This window comes from Ambystoma mexicanum, chromosome 4p (genome assembly GCF_040938575.1).
Source record: "Ambystoma mexicanum isolate Mex_15411 chromosome 4p, UKY_AmexF1_1, whole genome shotgun sequence".
NCBI lineage: Eukaryota > Metazoa > Chordata > Amphibia > Caudata > Ambystomatidae > Ambystoma > Ambystoma mexicanum.
Genome location: NC_090927.1, coordinates 17148945 through 17167753, shown reverse-complemented (window position 1 = coordinate 17167753; position 18809 = coordinate 17148945). Strand labels below are relative to the sequence as shown.

The 18809-nt window shown below is 53.5% G+C and overlaps 2 protein-coding genes across 3 annotated transcripts in view; one reads left to right on the top strand and one right to left on the bottom strand.

Annotated features, from left to right (window-relative positions):
- The window catches only part of LOC138452922 (zinc finger protein 729-like), a 74768-nt gene extending 64856 nt beyond the window's left edge, over nucleotides 1-9912 (bottom strand). Inside the window, exon 1 of the mRNA XM_069605274.1 lies at nucleotides 9773-9912. The gene's annotated coding sequence lies outside the window, so the exon portion shown is untranslated. The remainder of the gene's footprint in view (nucleotides 1-9772) is intronic.
- A 5565-nt stretch (nucleotides 9913-15477) lies between these two features.
- LOC138452921 (zinc finger protein 182-like) overlaps nucleotides 15478-18809 on the top strand; it is a 77893-nt gene continuing 74561 nt past the window's right edge. Inside the window, exon 1 of one of the 2 annotated variants that reach the window (XM_069605272.1) lies at nucleotides 15478-16891. The gene's annotated coding sequence lies outside the window, so the exon portion shown is untranslated. The remainder of the gene's footprint in view (nucleotides 16892-18809) is intronic. The other variant, XM_069605271.1, reaches the window with a different exon arrangement.

Sequence of the window (18809 nt, the reverse complement as noted above, 5' to 3'; positions counted from 1 at the left end):
CCTTCCCAACCCGTGCTGCAGCAAATTGGAACAAACTTCCTCTCAGCTTCAGGCTGGAGACCAACCACCTTGGCTTCTGAAAGAGGCTAAAAACCTTCATCTTTAAATAAAATCACTCGATTAATATCTTTTTCTTCTGCTTCGTACTGTTACATGTGTTTGTCCTGTGACCACTGTTCGTCATCTCTATCTGTCTCTGTCTTACTGTATGCGCCCTGATGCCTGCGGGCTCCGGTGCAATACAAATAAACAAATAAATAAATAAATGTCAACTGTCTCCTCCCCCTTCACTTACTTGTTCCCCCCCCCTCCAGCACTATCTGAAATGTCGTCATGCCTAGTACAATAGTCGCTTGTTTTGTTCCTCCACTCCCTTTATGCACCCCTCTCCCTCACCTTTTTGTTTTTCTCTGACTCTACCAGAAATGTTGTCAGGCCTAGTATGGTAGTCGCCTGTCTGAAAGTGGCTTGTGTGTATTTTGAATCAATTGTAATAACAAACTTAAATAATTTCAGTTGTTGGTAAACAAAGGTGAGAAATAGGGAGAAATAGGGAGACTGTTGGAGATTCTACTCCTTTGATCCCTCGATCCATTTGAACTCAAGTGTGGAACTTTAGCCGAACGATAAATCAGTTTTATAAACCTGAGAAATATCTTCTCGTTACAATTTGAGGAGTGGCCCTCTTGTTGATGATCTTAGAGCCCCAGAATGGGATGGTTCATACACTGATAAGTCGTTGCAGGTGGAGGCAAATAATTCAGGCTTACAAACCTCCACCACTTTGACAAGAGATAACAACCTAGTGGAGGTTCAAATCCATCAAGAAACTCAAGTTCACAAACGACCAGGAGGGGCAACACTGAGAGATACAGTAACAAATACTCCAGTTACACTATCAAAGGACTTCACTTTGACATCAACAAATATAAAAGGGACTATTGAACAATATTTCCAGAAACGTCAAGGTAATACCCTAAGCGCCTTTACTTCAAATTCTTCAGGGCTCTTAAACCAGAATTCCAATTTTCAGATAGAGAATAGACGACTTGAACCACCAATTCCAGTAACGGATCTTTCAAGGGCCTCTAACCATCTATCAAGTCCAATTCTAAATCTATTTTACCAAGGAGAGAGATTGAACTCAACAGACGTATTCAGAAGAGTCTCAGCTACATTTGATGAATTAAAAATAGATCATTCAGTCCATAGACCAAGGGTGGTCCCTGGAGGCGAGAATCAAGATTCCAAGGATGGGGACCCAACTCTATCAGCATTGAACTATGTTCTGAATTCATTGGTGAAAGTCTTCGAACTCCTAAAAAGAGATGTGCAGACGCACGCGGGGATCCTTATGGAAATGACTAAAGACATCGAAGAATTTGAATTTAGAGTGGTAGGTCAAAGCAATGTATTAAACTGCTCACTACTGCCTACACTGACAAAAATGGAAGATGGATTCATAAAGCAAAGTGAAGATCTAACGGAAATCAAACAACAATTAACTTCTTTGTTGAAGGAGAATATGGAAATTAAGGATTTGTTATTAGAAATGAATACAAGACAAACATCAAATCCTTTAAAAAATGAAGAACTTGAACCCAAAAAAGATGATTTACCGCCAGGACCGAGCATTTCTGGTGATGATACTCCTCTATCCGAGTCTGTGATGGAAGAATTCTGCCACCTGGCACAGGTTGCAGACTTTTCATCGGATCAGCTCATAGAAAATCACGATGAAATAATCGAGATTTCTACAGAAGAAGTGAGTGAAAATGTAAATTCATGGAAGAAGAGACGGAGAAGGGAAAGGCGGAAAAATCAAAAATCAAACCAAACATCATCTAAGTCTAGGTGCAGACAAGATAAGAAGAGAAAGAAAGGCTCTAAAACAAAAAAATCAAATGTACCCAGTTTTGTAAAGGGGATTTCAGACCCAGGGAAAAATCGTGAAACCCATATCTCATTGGAAACGAGTGATGGGAACCCGGAAAAAGATTCCCCGGCCCAGGAAGTTGAGGGAAGAATAGGATTAAATAAGTTAAAAATACGACAAAGGAAAAAAAAAAAAACTGATTGTGTCCCAGAAGCAGCGGAAGAGACACAAACGGTTACAAAATCTATGAGCACTCAGACCGAAGGAAAATTAAGAAATCTAGACAAACACCCTCAGCAAATTGACGTTCTCAGATCTAAGACCACAGGGAAGGTGCTAAAATTAGCACCTATATTTCTGCCGAAACAGAAAATCGCACCTAAAGCCTCTACACAGAGTGAGATTGGCTTAAAGATTGCTCCAATATTTAACATGTCAAGAGCAAAGATTGGATGCCTAGCTGAGCCATTGTAACCTGAGACAGTTTACTCAGAGGGCAAAAATTGTGACCTCATATCTAAATCGGAGACCAACAAATTAGATCTATTGGCATGTGTTGGAAGCAAAGTGAACGTGATGGCACCGGTGGTAAATCAAATCTCTGAAGGTACGGCGGAGCGATCAGCAATTTCCCAAGAGGACCAAAACCCTTATGCTATCCCGAGACTTTGGTTCACCAATGAAGAAAACAGACAGTCCTAGTAAACCTTTGAATAGAGGGGCAATCCTGTCATTAGTTAAAAAACTTCCTGAACTATATCTTTTCTCAACAAAAGATATTGAATATGTTTGTTTTCCAAAACCAGACTGTGCAAGTTTAGCCGAAGTGGGATTTGTATCCAAACTGGGGGCAAAGGCCCTCTTAAATCTGGCAGAAAAGTTGTGTTGCTTGGGTTTGGAAGTGCATGACAAATTGCCATCTTATTACACAGGAGTAGAAGGAGCTGAGGAAAATGGAGTAATTCAGGGAAATGGCTCACTAACACAAGCTAATCAGCAAAAAACGAACGATGAACATATCAACGAAGGGTTACAACCATTATCCTGGCCGATGCTACCAGAAATAATTATGCAAGCCTGCCAGAAGCTGGGAGTCGCACAGGCATCTCTTTAGTAGTAAAAACTTCAGAATTACTAGTTGGAACACACAGGGGTCCAGCTCATTCAAAAACAATAAAATGAGAGCTTTGTTATTTGGGGAGAGTGACTTGATCCTACTGCAAGTAACCTGGCTAGATAATACACCAGAATTGAAGGCTTTAACCTGATAATTCAACCAGCCTATAGCAAAGCTAAGGGCAGACCGATGGGGGGTCTACTATTTGCTTGTAGAAAGGTTTCATTTAAAGAAACAACAGCTATATCTTGCAAACAAGAAGGAATTCTTGTGGTAAGAGCAGTCACTCCCCCAGAAAATGCATCATTCATTTGTATTGGAACCCGGCCAGGGAAAAAATATCGGAATTTTTGGGGTCGATTTCGGTAATTCTCAGCGACATTAAGATTACTTATCCTGGGGCCTACATAGTAGTTGCAGGGGATCTAAACTCCCAATGTATCACAATTAAACACAAATGTGATAAGGGCAAAACGAAAGAAATAACATCTAATGGTAGAAAATGGTTAAAATTTTTTTGACGAATGGGATTTAAAACTCTTAAATGGATCTGTTGAAGGGGATGTACCACCTGCTACCACATGGGGGAGAGGGGCCACAGAGTCAACACTGCATTATGTCTTCTTATCGACAAATTGTTTTGGGAAATGTATACACTTTACAGTAGAAGATGGTGGAACAAGTGATCATAAGCGATTGGTAATGCAAATAAGCTGGAACTGTAGAGATACAATAGAGGTCTGGGACCATCGAGTAGTCGTAAACGCCCAGAAAAATCGTCTGGTTAAATATCAGAGAGAAGGGGCACGTCTAAACGATGGTCTGGACAGACTCCATAATTGGGAGTGTCCTGAAGTTATACATCAAAATTGCAAACCGCTATCTTTTCAGGACTTTATATGGTCAATCGATCGCCCAAAGAATATTCAGAAGGGCCTCCAACAAACCCATAAACACCACTTTGATGAAGCTGTACGGGCAAAAAAACGTGAATCTCGGAGACAACTAAGACTTGCAAAAAAATCGGCAAAAAGCATAGTAGATCTTCCTATAGAGACAAAAAAAATTAAAAACAATTTAAGGAACTGGTCCAGACATCATAGGGAAGTGTTGCGGCAAAACAATGGAGAAGAAATGTTGCGTGCCTTGCAAAATAATTCTCAGAATTTCTGGTCACTTATTAACACACTTAAAACAGACCAAGATATTGTTCAAACGAATAATGTATCAGAAGAGTGCTGGTTGACCCATTTTGGTGAGAAATATCAAAAACCACCGGGAGCGCAAATCTTTAAGGGGGGAAATGGAAACTGGGGTTTGAGTTTTGACAGAGAAGATGTTTCAAATTTGATAACAAAATCCTCCTCGTCCAGATCTGTGGGCCCTAACGGTTTAACCTATCAAGTCCTTAAAGGAAACGGGACCCTGTGGGCAGAAATCCTGTACACACTATTTAGGGGAGTGATAGATAACAGAGTAATTCCCCTTCTTGGAGGTCGGCGATCGAAGAAATCCAACAAGCTACAGGCCAATTACATTGCTGGACGTGGAGAGCAAGTTGTTCACCAGTCTAGTATTAAGAGAATTGGAAACCTGGGCAAGAGGAAATAATATAATCCCCAAACAACAAACAGGGTTTAGAAGAGGTCACTCAACATCTTTGAATGGTATTATACTTGCCTCATTAACAAACCATAAAGATAAAACAAAATGTAGGAAGACTCTATGGTGCATGTGTTGACCTGTCGAGCGCCTTTGATATGGAACAGAAAGGGGTCCCGAAAACTCTGTCAAATATTTTAGTAAACCTTCACGAGGGAAACACAGCTAGAGTAAGGCTTAGCACCGCTGGACATTTGTCAGAGTATATAAGTATAAATAGAGGAGTCAGACAAGGTTGTATGGTGGCACCATTTCTCTTTACGCTTTACTTGGGAGACTTCGGACAGGTCATAGAGTCCTCAGCATTGGCAAGTTCTAAGGTGGGTTCACTAGCCATAAAATGGCTTATGTACGCAGACGATATAGTCCTGCTAGACAGGACACCTGTCGGTCTGCAAAGACTGTTAAATGCACTCGATCTGTATATGAAAGCCAACGATCTGGTGGTAAACCCGGAAAAATCAAGGGTGGTAGTCTTTGGACGAAAGGGCCTTAAAGAAGTCAAATATTCTTGGTCAATAGGAGGTTGTGCGATCCCTGTGGTAAAAGAAGTTATATACCTCGGCTTCACTTCGCATGCAGCTCCCACAGTAGGGACACGGTATGGGGAACTATTGGCTAAATGTACACAACTGACAGCCCAAATGAAGAAGATCTCTAGCTTGTATGGAACATTTTCTATCATGCCAATGATAAAGTTTTATGTGGCTAAAGTCATTCCCGTACTATTATATGGAATTGAGGCAAAACCGCTCTTATGGTCAATAGACTGGCAAAAACTGGAAAGTTATATCTGGAAGCAAGTATCAGGTCTGCGCAAAGGCCTTCACACACCCACACTCAGATATGAACTAGGTTTAAAATCCCTTAAGATCGCAGTAGAGTGGAAATTACTTTCTTTATATAGATCTATTATGGTGCCAATGACTAATACATTGTTCGAAGATCTTTTGGACAACTTGAACTCAGACACCCCACTAACCTTGAGAGAACTTAATCAGGTGGCAGAAGACCTAGTGATTTATTGTGAATTAGACCAATCTACACTAATTACAAACCCATTGAAAGTTCAGAAAGCCCTGATAACGAGAGATTGGATCACCACAGTGGAAACGGTGAGGTCATCCTCCATCCCCACATCCTTCTTTAAGTATGGGAAAAAGCAGGGTTTTGTTCCGAGGTATCTGACAAAGTTCCAAGATGTAAAAGGAAGGCAGAATTTCACGAGAATACGCCTGAATTTGATCAAGACGGGCGCAGTATTGACCAAATGGGGTCTCAGAGAAGGGACTCGGAGTCTATGCATGGAATGCTCGGATCCAAGCAAACAAACACTCGAACATTTATTGAGATTCTGCAAAGGTACCTGGGACATTAGGGTTGAACATCTGGGTTCCTCAGCTGGATCACTCGATCGGCTGTCATGAAGTACTTTTTGGGAAAGAATGATTGCTGGTCACGAAATTAAATTGACTCTAAATGTATTGCAGCATACAGGTTTTATTACACAAAGATATTGGTAAACTAGTTATCTTAATGGACTACTTTACTCCTGATTGCTATCGTTTAATTTTAATTCATCATTTATTTTTAACTATGTGAGAATTGCATGAATGTGATGAATAGGTTGTAATGGAAACTGAGCTACTGCTATTGTATTTCTTTTTATGTGTAAAAAACCCAAATGCGGTTACATCACAATAAAATAAAAATTTTTAAAAAAGACTTGAACTGGGCCTTCCATCACTGAAAGCCATGGTACTTAAAGGAGAGCAGGGTTCTATCTTAAAATGATTGGCTGCTCTACCAATCCCCTATTGTCCGTGATCCACCAGGAAGTGATCAAAAAACAACATACCACTTCACCCCTACTAAAAGCCATGACCAAACTTTTCGTAGACATAGGCTGGACACATAGAGGGGTAACCATCTCCAAGGAAGTTGTAAATGCACTTGGGAAAAAGGTGGACCTGTGGGGTTGGCTTGAGGATTTCTCACATTTGAGCAGCCTAAAGACCTAGCAATTTGTAAAATACAGATTATACACCTTTATGAAACCCCCTGTATCTCTGCCCCGCTAAAAGGCTCAGAGGTTTTATCATCTGAGCAACCTGGGAGCCAGGGAAAATATCACGGCCAAAGAGAAGTCTGTCGCCTGTGTAAATCCCCAGAATGCCTGGACACAGCCAAGCCTCTTCTAACTGAATGTCAGACATTAAATCATAGAATTGGCAAATTTGCACCCAATCCTCTAACCACCTGTGAAGCATCACTTTGGCTTCATTGCACTAACACCTGCAACATGCACTCGTTCATTGCACTGTATAAGGTCTGGCAACAGATTGGAGTAAGTTTGGCCTCCCTGATTTGAGTTATCTGAGAACAGTGGTGTCACACTGTCTGGGAAGAGGTCTATTACCAGGTTTATTTTCCACATGACTCTAAGTAGCTTTGTGGAAAGATGTTCCTGTATTATAGAATTTAGGGAAAAGATAACAACATATATATATATTTTAACATGATTCTTTTCCTATCTGCTTATTTCAATATTTTTAATTAATTTTGTTTTTCCTTTTGATTCTCCCTGTATATTACATTTGTTTTGCTTGATCTGATATGAATGGATGTAATTTGTATTAGGTGTAACGTGTAAGTGTGTGATAAAGCAGGGTTCGGAATGGAGGGGAGCTATGTTACTCCTGCTTGTAGCCTGGAAGAGCCTGGCTAGCTTGACACCACCAGCTCCCAGGCGCTACTCCTGGCTCCCCAGGCCAGCCCATGCCGAGCAATCATATGAGTGGGGGCAGCCTATAAACAAGCATCAGGACACATCTCCTGACATTCAGAGCATAATGTGTCATAAACAATGGACACAATGTTAGTGTGCCTCGTGCCCCGGGTGTAGCGCCTGTCACTGGTTAATGGCGGATTAGCCTTTGGCTCCCGATTATCCAATCTTAATTTCGATCCATGTTTGCAGAACATAAAAACCTAAATAAATAAATAAAATGAACAGGATACACTCTTCAGGGCATATGGTGAATAGGGAGTGGGGTGAAAGGGAAAGGGGGGTAAAGGGAGGAGGCGCACTGCAGTCTGACAGGTTTGGGCACAAGGCCAAGCAGTGGCGGAAGTGACTCCCTCAGGATGGATGAGGGAGCGTCCTCTGGAAAACCTCACACAGGATAAGTGCCTGTGTGCTGCCGAGCACGCATATGAAGTGTGTGATGGGGAAGGGAACCACTGCCCGTGCACACGGGGTGCACGTGACTCCCTGCTGCTGTGCACACGATGTGCACGTGACCCCCTGCTGCTGTGCACACGATGTGCACGTGCCCCCTGCTGCTGTGCACACGGGGTGCACGTGGACCCCTGCTGCTGTGCACACGATGTGCACGTGACCCCCTGCTGCTGTGCACACGGGGTGCAAGCGACCCCCTGCTGCTGTGCACACGGGGTGCAAGTGACCCCCTGCTGCTGTGCACACGATGTGCACGTGACCCCCTGCTGCTGTGCACACGATGTGCACGTGGACCCCTGCTGCAGTGCACACGGGGTGCACGTGACTCCCTGCTGCTGTGCACACGATGTGCACGTGACCCCCTGCTGCTGTGCACACGATGTGCACGTGGACCCCTGCTGCAGTGCACACGGGGTGCACGTGACTCCCTGCTGCAGTGCACACGATGTGCACGTGCCCCCTGCTGGTGTGCACACGGGCTGCAAGTGACCCCCTGCTGCTGTGCACACGATGTGCACGTGACCTCCTGCTGCAGTGCTCACGGGGTGCACGTGACTCCCTGCTGCAGTGCACACGATGTGCACGTGCCCCCTGCTGCTGTGCACACGGGGTGCAAGTGACCCCCTGCTGCTGTGCACACGGGGTGCAAGCGACCCCCTACTGCTGTGCACACGGGGTGCAAGTGACCCCCTGCTGCTGTGCACACGATGTGCACGTGACCTCCTGCTGCAGTGCTCACGGGGTGCACGTGACTCCCTGCTGCAGTGCACACGATGTGCACGTGCCCCCTGCTGCTGTGCACACGGGTGCAAGCGACCCCTGCTGCTGTGCACACGGGGTGCAAGCGACCCCCTGCTGCTGTGCACACGAGGTGAAAGCGACCCCCTGCTGCTGTGCACAGGGGGTGCAAGCGACCCCCTGCTGCTGTGCACAGGGGGTGCAAGCGACCCCCTGCTGCTGTGCACAGGGGGTGCAAGCGACCCCCTGCTGCTGTGCACACGGGGTGAAAGCGACTCCCTGCTGCAGTGCACACGATGTGCACGTGACCCCCTGTTGCTGTGCACACGGGGTGCAAGCGACCCCCTGCTGCTGTGTACACGGGGTGCAAGTGACCCCCTGCTGCTGTGCACACGATGTGCACGTGACTCCCTGCTGCAGTGCACACGATGTGCACGTGACCCCCTCTTGCTGTGCACACGGGGTGCAAGCGACCCCCTGCTGCCGTGTACACGGGGTGCAAGTGACCCCCTGCTGCTGTGCACACGATGTGCACGTGACTCCCTGCTGCAGTGCACACGATGTGCACGTGACCCCCTGCTGATGTGCACACGGGGTGCAAGTGACCCCCTGCTGCTGTGCACACGGGGTGCACGTGACCGCCTGCTGATGTGCATACGAGGTGAAAGCGACCCCCTGCTGCTGTGCACACGGGGTGCACGCGACCCCCTGCTGCTGTGCACGGTCACATTTCCACCACACGTAAGCATTTCGCATCCCCTGGGGGGTGGGGGTGGCGAGGGGGCGTTACACGGAGTCTTCCCATTGCCTTGTATTGGGATTAGGGGCGTTTAGGGAAGGAGAAAATAACAACATTGTTAAGAGATAGATCGGGCGTCTCGCCCCTGACCCTGGAAGGCTGGCATGTGCCCTCACCAGTAAAGGGGTCACGATATGAAAATGATTCCAAAGCGCGCGCCATCAATGTTCAGGTAGAAAACACAAAGGATGCAGACATGCCCCCTCCCCCTCCTGCCAGGCACGGATGCAAGCTGGAGAGGGGGGCGGCAAGAGGACTCAAGCTCTGGCCCGGATCTCTGCCCAGATCCTGACTGTCCCCTCTGCCCGGGGGCTAGAAAGATAAACCAGAATCTCTCACCCTCCGGATGCCCGCAGCGCCAGCTCTGCAGATAACGAGGGGCCTCGTCTGTCACCCCGCCCGCAGCTCTGGCAACCACCACACTGTATGACGAGGGACCCCCGTGCCATGCCACAATGCATGCTGGGATTGCCTGCTGGGTAGTGTCTCCGCACTGAGGCTGGCTTCTAGGCGCACAGCGTCACCTGAGCGTGTTCTCGAGAACAGTATCTCCATTCTGCGCATGTGCCCGTGGGCACGCACGTCTGTGTGCATCGACCCGCAATGCACAATGCCAGCCTCCCAGCATCGCCCGCAATGCACAATGCCAGCCTCCCAGCATCGGCCCGCAATGCACAATGCCCGCCTCCCAGCATCGCCCACAATGCACAATGCCAGCCTCCCAGCATCGCCCGCAATGCACAATGCCTGCCTCCCAGCATCGGCCCGCAATGCCAGCCTCCCAGCATCGGCCCAAAATGCCTGCCTCCCAGCATCGGCCCGCAATGCCAGCCTCCCAGCATCGGCCCGCAATGCCCGCCTCCCAGCATCGGCCTGCAATGCCCGCCTCCCAGCATCGGCCCGCAATGCCCGCCTCCCAGCATCGGCCCGCAATGCACAATGCCAGCCTCCCAGCATCGACCAGCAATGCACAAAGCCCGCCTCCCAGCATCGGCCCGCAATGCCCGCCTCCCAGCATCGGCCCGCAATGCCCGCCTCCCAGCATCGACCCGCAATGCACAATGCCAGCCTCCCAGCATCGACCAGCAATGCACAAAGCCCGCCTCCCAGCATCGGCCCGCAATGCCCGCCTCCCAGCATCGGCCCGCAATGCCAGCCTCCCAGCATCGACCCGCAATGCACAATGCCAGCCTCCCAGCATCGCCCGCAATGCACAATGCCAGCCTCCCAGCATCGGCCCGCAATGCACAATGCCCGCCTCCCAGCATCGCCCACAATGCACAATGCCAGCCTCCCAGCATCGGCCCGCAATGCACAATGCCAGCCTCCCAGCATCGACCAGCAATGCACAAAGCCCGCCTCCCAGCATCGGCCCGCAATGCCCGCCTCCCAGCATCGGCCCGCAATGCCAGCCTCCCAGCATCGACCCGCAATGCACAATGCCAGCCTCCCAGCATCGCCCGCAATGCACAATGCCAGCCTCCCAGCATCGGCCCGCAATGCACAATGCCCGCCTCCCAGCATCGCCCACAATGCACAATGCCAGCCTCCCAGCATCGCCCGCAATGCACAATGCCAGCCTCCCAGCATCGGCCCGCAATGCACAATGCCAGCCTCCCAGCATCTGCCCAAAATGCCTGCCTCCCAGCATCGGCCCGCAATGCCCGCCTCCCAGCATCGCCCGCAATGCACAATGCCAGCATCGGCCCGCAATGCCCGCCTCCCAGCATCGGCCCGCAATGCCCGCCTCCCAGCATCGGCCCACAATGCCAACCTCCCAGCATCGGCCCGCAATGCCCGCCTCCCAGCATCAGCCTGCAATGCCCGCCTCCCAGCATCGGCCTGCAATGCCCGCCTCCCAGCATCGGCCCGCAATGCCCGCCTCCCAGCATCGCCCGCAATGCACAATGCCAGCATCGGCCCGCAATGCCCGCCTCCCAGCATCGGCCCGCAATGCCCGCCTCCCAGCATCGACCCGCAATGCACAATGCCAGCCTCCCAGCATCGACCAGCAATGCACAAAGCCCGCCTCCCAGCATCGGCCCGCAATGCCCGCCTCCCAGCATCGGCCCGCAATGCCAGCCTCCCAGCATCGACCCGCAATGCACAATGCCAGCCTCCCAGCATCGCCCGCAATGCACAATGCCAGCCTCCCAGCATCGGCCCGCAATGCACAATGCCCGCCTCCCAGCATCGCCCACAATGCACAATGCCAGCCTCCCAGCATCGCCCGCAATGCACAATGCCAGCCTCCCAGCATCGGCCCGCAATGCACAATGCCAGCCTCCCAGCATCGGCCCGCAATGCCCGCCTCCCAGCATCGGCCTGCAATGCCCGCCTCCCAGCATCGGCCCGCAATGCCCGCCTCCCAGCATCGCCCGCAATGCACAATGCCAGCATCGGCCCGCAATGCCCGCCTCCCAGCATCGGCCCGCAATGCCCGCCTCCCAGCATCGGCCCACAATGCCAACCTCCCAGCATCGGCCCGCAATGCCCGCCTCCCAGCATCAGCCTGCAATGCCCGCCTCCCAGCATCGGCCTGCAATGCCCGCCTCCCAGCATCGGCCCGCAATGCCCGCCTCCCAGCATCGCCCGCAATGCACAATGCCAGCATCGGCCCGCAATGCCCGCCTCCCAGCATCGGCCCGCAATGCCCGCCTCCCAGCATCGACCCGCAATGCACAATGCCAGCCTCCCAGCATCGACCAGCAATGCACAAAGCCCGCCTCCCAGCATCGGCCCGCAATGCCCGCCTCCCAGCATCGGCCCGCAATGCCAGCCTCCCAGCATCGACCCGCAATGCACAATGCCAGCCTCCCAGCATCGCCCGCAATGCACAATGCCAGCCTCCCAGCATCGGCCCGCAATGCACAATGCCCGCCTCCCAGCATCGCCCACAATGCACAATGCCAGCCTCCCAGCATCGGCCCGCAATGCACAATGCCAGCCTCCCAGCATCGACCAGCAATGCACAAAGCCCGCCTCCCAGCATCGGCCCGCAATGCCCGCCTCCCAGCATCGGCCCGCAATGCCAGCCTCCCAGCATCGACCCGCAATGCACAATGCCAGCCTCCCAGCATCGCCCGCAATGCACAATGCCAGCCTCCCAGCATCGGCCCGCAATGCACAATGCCCGCCTCCCAGCATCGCCCACAATGCACAATGCCAGCCTCCCAGCATCGCCCGCAATGCACAATGCCAGCCTCCCAGCATCGGCCCGCAATGCACAATGCCAGCCTCCCAGCATCTGCCCAAAATGCCTGCCTCCCAGCATCGGCCCGCAATGCCCGCCTCCCAGCATCGCCCGCAATGCACAATGCCAGCATCGGCCCGCAATGCCCGCCTCCCAGCATCGGCCCGCAATGCCCGCCTCCCAGCATCGGCCCACAATGCCAACCTCCCAGCATCGGCCCGCAATGCCCGCCTCCCAGCATCAGCCTGCAATGCCCGCCTCCCAGCATCGGCCTGCAATGCCCGCCTCCCAGCATCGGCCCGCAATGCCCGCCTCCCAGCATCGCCCGCAATGCACAATGCCAGCATCGGCCCGCAATGCCCGCCTCCCAGCATCGGCCCGCAATGCCCGCCTCCCAGCATCGACCCGCAATGCACAATGCCAGCCTCCCAGCATCGACCAGCAATGCACAAAGCCCGCCTCCCAGCATCGGCCCGCAATGCCCGCCTCCCAGCATCGGCCCGCAATGCCAGCCTCCCAGCATCGACCCGCAATGCACAATGCCAGCCTCCCAGCATCGCCCGCAATGCACAATGCCAGCCTCCCAGCATCGGCCCGCAATGCACAATGCCCGCCTCCCAGCATCGCCCACAATGCACAATGCCAGCCTCCCAGCATCGCCCGCAATGCACAATGCCAGCCTCCCAGCATCGGCCCGCAATGCACAATGCCAGCCTCCCAGCATCTGCCCAAAATGCCTGCCTCCCAGCATCGGCCCGCAATGCCCGCCTCCCAGCATCGGCCTGCAATGCCCGCCTCCCAGCATCGGCCCGCAATGCCCGCCTCCCAGCATCGCCCGCAATGCACAATGCCAGCATCGGCCCGCAATGCCCGCCTCCCAGCATCGGCCCGCAATGCCCGCCTCCCAGCATCGGCCCACAATGCCAACCTCCCAGCATCGGCCCGCAATGCCCGCCTCCCAGCATCAGCCTGCAATGCCCGCCTCCCAGCATCGGCCTGCAATGCCCGCCTCCCAGCATCGGCCCGCAATGCCCGCCTCCCAGCATCGCCCGCAATGCACAATGCCAGCATCGGCCCGCAATGCCCGCCTCCCAGCATCGGCCCGCAATGCCCGCCTCCCAGCATCGGCCCACAATGCCAACCTCCCAGCATCGGCCCGCAATGCCCGCCTCCCAGCATCAGCCTGCAATGCCCACCTCCCAGCATCGCCCGCAATGCCCGCCTCCCAGCATCAGCCTGCAATGCCCGCCTCCCAGCATCGCCCGCAATGCCTGCCTCCCAGCATCTGCCCACAATGCCAGCCTCCCAGCATAGGCCCGCAATGCCAGCCTCCCAGCATCGGCCCGCAATGCACAATGCCAGCCTCCCAGCATCTGCCCAAAATGCCTGCCTCCCAGCATCGGCCCGCAATGCCAGCCTCCCAGCATCGGCCCGCAATGCCCGCCTGCCAGCATTGGCCCGCAATACACAATGCCAGCATCGGCCCGCAATGCCCGCCTCCCAGCATCGGCCCGCAATGCCCGCCTCCCAGCATCGACCAGCAATGCACAAAGCCCGCCTCCCAGCATCGGCCCGCAATGCCCGCCTCCCAGCATCGGCCCGCAATGCCCGCCTCCCAGCATTGCCCGCAATGCCAGCCTCCCAGCATCGGCCCGCAATGCCCGCCTCCCAGCATCGGCCCGCAATGCCAGCCTCCCAGCATCGGCCCGCAATGCACAATGCCAGCCTCCCAGCATCTGCCCAAAATGCCTGCCTCCCAGCATCGGCCCGCAATGCCCGCCTCCCAGCATCGGCCCGCAATGCACAATGCCTGCCTCCCAGCATCGGCCCGCAATGCCAGCCTCCCAGCATCGGCCCGCAATGCACAATGCCAGCCTCCCAGCATCTGCCCAAAATGCCTGCCTCCCAGCATCGGCCCGCAATGCCAGCCTCCCAGCATTGGCCCGCAATGCCCGCCTGCCAGCATTGGCCCGCAATGCACAATGCCAGCATCGGCCCGCAATGCCCGCCTCCCAGCATCGGCCCGCAATGCCCGCCTCCCAGCATCGACCAGCAATACACAAAGCCCGCCTCCCAGCATCGACCAGCAATGCCTGCCTCCCAGCATCGGCCCGCAATGCCAGCCTCCCAGCATCGGCCCGCAATGCCCGCCTGCCAGCATTGGCCCGCAATGCACAATGCCAGCATCGGCCCGCAATGCCCGCCTCCCAGCATCGGCCCGCAATGCCCGCCTCCCAGCATCGACCAGCAATGCACAAAGCCCGCCTCCCAGCATCGGCCCGCAATGCCCGCCTCCCAGCATCGCCCGCAATGCCAGCCTCCCAGCATCGGCCCGCAATGCCCACCTCCCAGCATCGGCCCACAATGCCAGCCTCCCAGCATCGGCCCGCAATGCACAATGCCAGCCTCCCAGCATCTGCCCAAAATGCCTGCCTCCCAGCATCGGCCCGCAATGCACAATGCCTGCCTCCCAGCATCTGCCCACAATGCCAGCCTCCCAGCATCGGCCCGCAATGCCAGCCTCCCAGCATCGGCCCGCAATGCACAATGCCAGCCTCCCAGCATCTGCCCAAAATGCCTGCCTCCCAGCATCGGCCCGCAATGCCAGCCTCCCAGCATCGGCCCGCAATGCACAATGCCCGCCTCCCAGCATCGCCCGCAATGCACAATGCCAGCCTCCCAGCATCGGCCCGCAATGCACAATGCCAGCCTCCCAGCATCTGCCCAAAATGCCTGCCTCCCAGCATCGGCCCGCAATGCCAGCCTCCCAGCATCGGCCCGCAATGCTCGCCTGCCAGCATTGGCCCGCAATGCACAATGCCAGCATCGGCCCGCAATGCCCGCCTCCCAGCATCGGCCCGCAATGCCCGCCTCCCAGCATCGACCAGCAATGCACAAAGCCCGCCTCCCAGCATCGGCCCGTAATGCCCGCCTCCCAGCATCGCCCGCAATGCCCGCCTCCAAGCATCAGCCTGGTGAGTGCAGCCGCCTGTGTTTAGCCGCCAAATCCACCCTTCTGGTGGCATCCGTGGTCCCCGTTCCCCCCCCGTAGCCCATCCGCCTCCCTTTCCCTCCCCGCATCCATTTCCTCATTCCCCGGCCCTCCCCGCCTCCCGCTCCCGCCCACCCCCTCCCATTGGTCAATCCAACCCTCGCATCTTCCCTAGCTACTCGCGTGCCTGGCCCGGCTCCCATAGCCCCCCAGAGCCTGGTGAGTGCAGCCGCCTGTGTTTAGCCGCCAAATCCACCCTTCTGGTGGCATCCGTGGTCCCCGTTCCCCCCCCGTAGCCCATCCGCCTCCCTTTCCCTCCCCGCATCCATTTCCTCATTCCCCGGCCCTCCCCGCCTCCCGCTCCCGCCCACCCCCTCCCATTGGTCAATCCAACCCTCGCATCTTCCCTAGCTACTCGCGTGCCTGGCCCGGCTCCCATAGCCCCCCAGAGCCTGGTGAGTGCAGCCGCCTGTGTTTAGCCGCCAAATCCACCCTTCTGGTGGCATCCGTGGTCCCCGTTCCCCCCCCGTAGCCCATCCGCCTCCCTTTCCCTCCCCGCATCCATTTCCTCATTCCCCGGCCCTCCCCGCCTCCCGCTCCCGCCCACCCCCTCCCATTGGTCAATCCAACCCTCGCATCTTCCCTAGCTACTCGCGTGCCTGGCCCGGCTCCCATAGCCCCCCAGAGCCTGGTGAGTGCAGCCGCCTGTGTTTAGCCGCCAAATCCACCCTTCTGGTGGCATCCGTGGTCCCCGTTCCCCCCCCGTAGCCCATCCGCCTCCCTTTCCCTCCCCGCATCCATTTCCTCATTCCCCGGCCCTCCCCGCCTCCCGCTCCCGCCCACCCCCTCCCATTGGTCAATCCAACCCTCGCATCTTCCCTAGCTACTCGCGTGCCTGGCCCGGCTCCCATAGCCCCCCAGAGCCTGGTGAGTGCAGCCGCCTGTGTTTAGCCGCCAAATCCACCCTTCTGGTGGCATCCGTGGTCCCCGTTCTGGGCCCTGATCCTGTCCCCATCCAGTCCCTCTAGAGGCCCCCTGCACCTGCGTGCACCGTAGCCTGCCCGGCCCTCGCGCTCTCTCTCCCCCTCCCGACCCGCCTCCCGCCCCTGATTGGCCCTGACAAGAAGATCTGCACTCATTACCAGTCCCTCCAGGGCAGCCCTCTGCCCGGCAGCCCATCGGCTAAGGACCTGAGGCAAAGGACGGCTCCTACAGAGACGGCTCCAGGTTGTATCTGCAGGTATCAGCAGGAGAAGCAAGAAGCCAACATCAAGTAAGTGTGGAAAGGGCGGGGCCAGAAGCAATTACCTCAGGCCATACTACCCTACCACTCAACTAATCAAAGCATCGCCACCGTAAATTCACTATATTTGCATTCTGAAACTCTGCCCTCTGTATGTGAAATTTGCATTTGGAAGTTGTACCCAATAACCTATAAGTGTATTAAGAAATTGTGCCCAATAGCCTCTCTCTGAACCGCGCCCATTAGCCTCTCTAAGAAAAATCGCATTTAGAAGTGTTCCCAATTGCATTTAGGTGCTGTGCCCACTAGCCTCTTTGAAGAAAGTGCATCTAGAAGTGTTCCCAATTGCATTTAGGTGCTGTGCCCACTAGCCTCTTTGAAGAAAGTGCATCTAGAAGTGTTCCCAATTGCATTTAGGTGCTGTGCCCACTAGCCTCTTTGAAGAAAGTTGCATCTAGAAGTGTTCCCAATTGCATTTAGGTGCTGTGCCCACTAGCCTCTTTGAAGAAAGTTGCATCTAGAAGTGTTCCCAATTGCATTTAGGTGCTGCGCCCACTAGCCTCTTTGAAGAAAGTTGCATCTAGAAGTGTTCCCAATTGCATTTAGGCGCTGCGCCCACTAGCCTCTTTGAAGAAAGTTGCATCTAGAAGTGTTCCCAATTGCATTTAGGCGCTGTGCCCACTAGCCTCTTTGAAGAAAGTTGCATCTAGAATTGTTCCCAACTGCATTTAGGTGCTGTGCCCACTAGCCTCTTTGAAGAAAGTTGCATCTAGAAGTGTTCCCAATTGCATTTGGTGCTGTGCCCACTAGCCTCTTTGAAGAAAGTTGCATCTAGAAGTGTTCCCAATTGCATTTAGGTGCTGTGCCCACTAGCCCCCTTGAAGAAAGTTGCATCTAGAAGTGTTCCCAATTGCATTTGGTGCTGTGCCCACTAGCCTCTTTGAAGAAAGTTGCATCTAGAAGTGTTCCCAATTGCATTTAGGTGCTGTGCCCACTAGCCTCTTTGAAGAAAGTTGCATTTAGAACCGTTCCCAATTGCATTCAGGAGTGGCGCCCAATAGCCTCTCTGAGGAAAATTACATTTAGAAGTGTTCCCAATTGCATTTAGGTATTGCGCCCAATAGCCTCTCTGAGGAAAGTTGCATCTAGAAGTGTTCCCAATTGCATTTAGGTGCTGTGCCCACCAGCCTCTTTGAAGAAAGTTGCATCTAGAAGTGTTCCCAATTGCATTTAGGTGCTGTGCCCACTAGCCTCTTTGAAGAAAGTTGCATCTAGAAGTGTTCCCAATTGCATTTAGGTGCTGTGCCCACTAGCCTCTTTGAAGAAAGTTGCATTTAGAACCGTTCCCAATTGCATTCAGGAGTGGCGCCCAATAGCCTCTCTGAGGAAAATTACATTTAGAAGTGTTCCCAATTGCATTTAGGTATTGCGCCCAATAGCCTCTCTGAGGAAAGTTGCATCTAGAAGTGTTCCCAATTGCATTTAGGTGCTGTGCCCACCAGCCTCTTTGAAGAAAGTTGCATCTAGAAGTGTTCCCAATTGCATTTAGGTGCTGTGCCCACCAGCCTCTTTGAAGAAAGTTGCATCTAGAAGTGTTCCCAATTGCATTTAGGTGCTGTGCCCACTAGCCTCTTTGAAGAAAGTTGCATCTAGAAGTGTTCCCAATTGCATTTGGTGCTGTGCCCACTAGCCTCTTTGAAGAAAGTTGCATCTAGAAGTGTTCCCAATTGCATTTAGGTGCTGTGCCCACTAGCCCCCTTGAAGAAAGTTGCATCTAGAAGTGTTCCCAATTGCATTTGGTGCTGTGCCCACTAGCCTCTTTGAAGAAAGTTGCATCTAGAAGTGTTCCCAATTGCATTTAGGTGCTGTGCCCACTAGCCTCTTTGAAGAAAGTTGCATTTAGAACCGTTCCCAATTGCATTCAGGAGTGGCGCCCAATAGCCTCTCT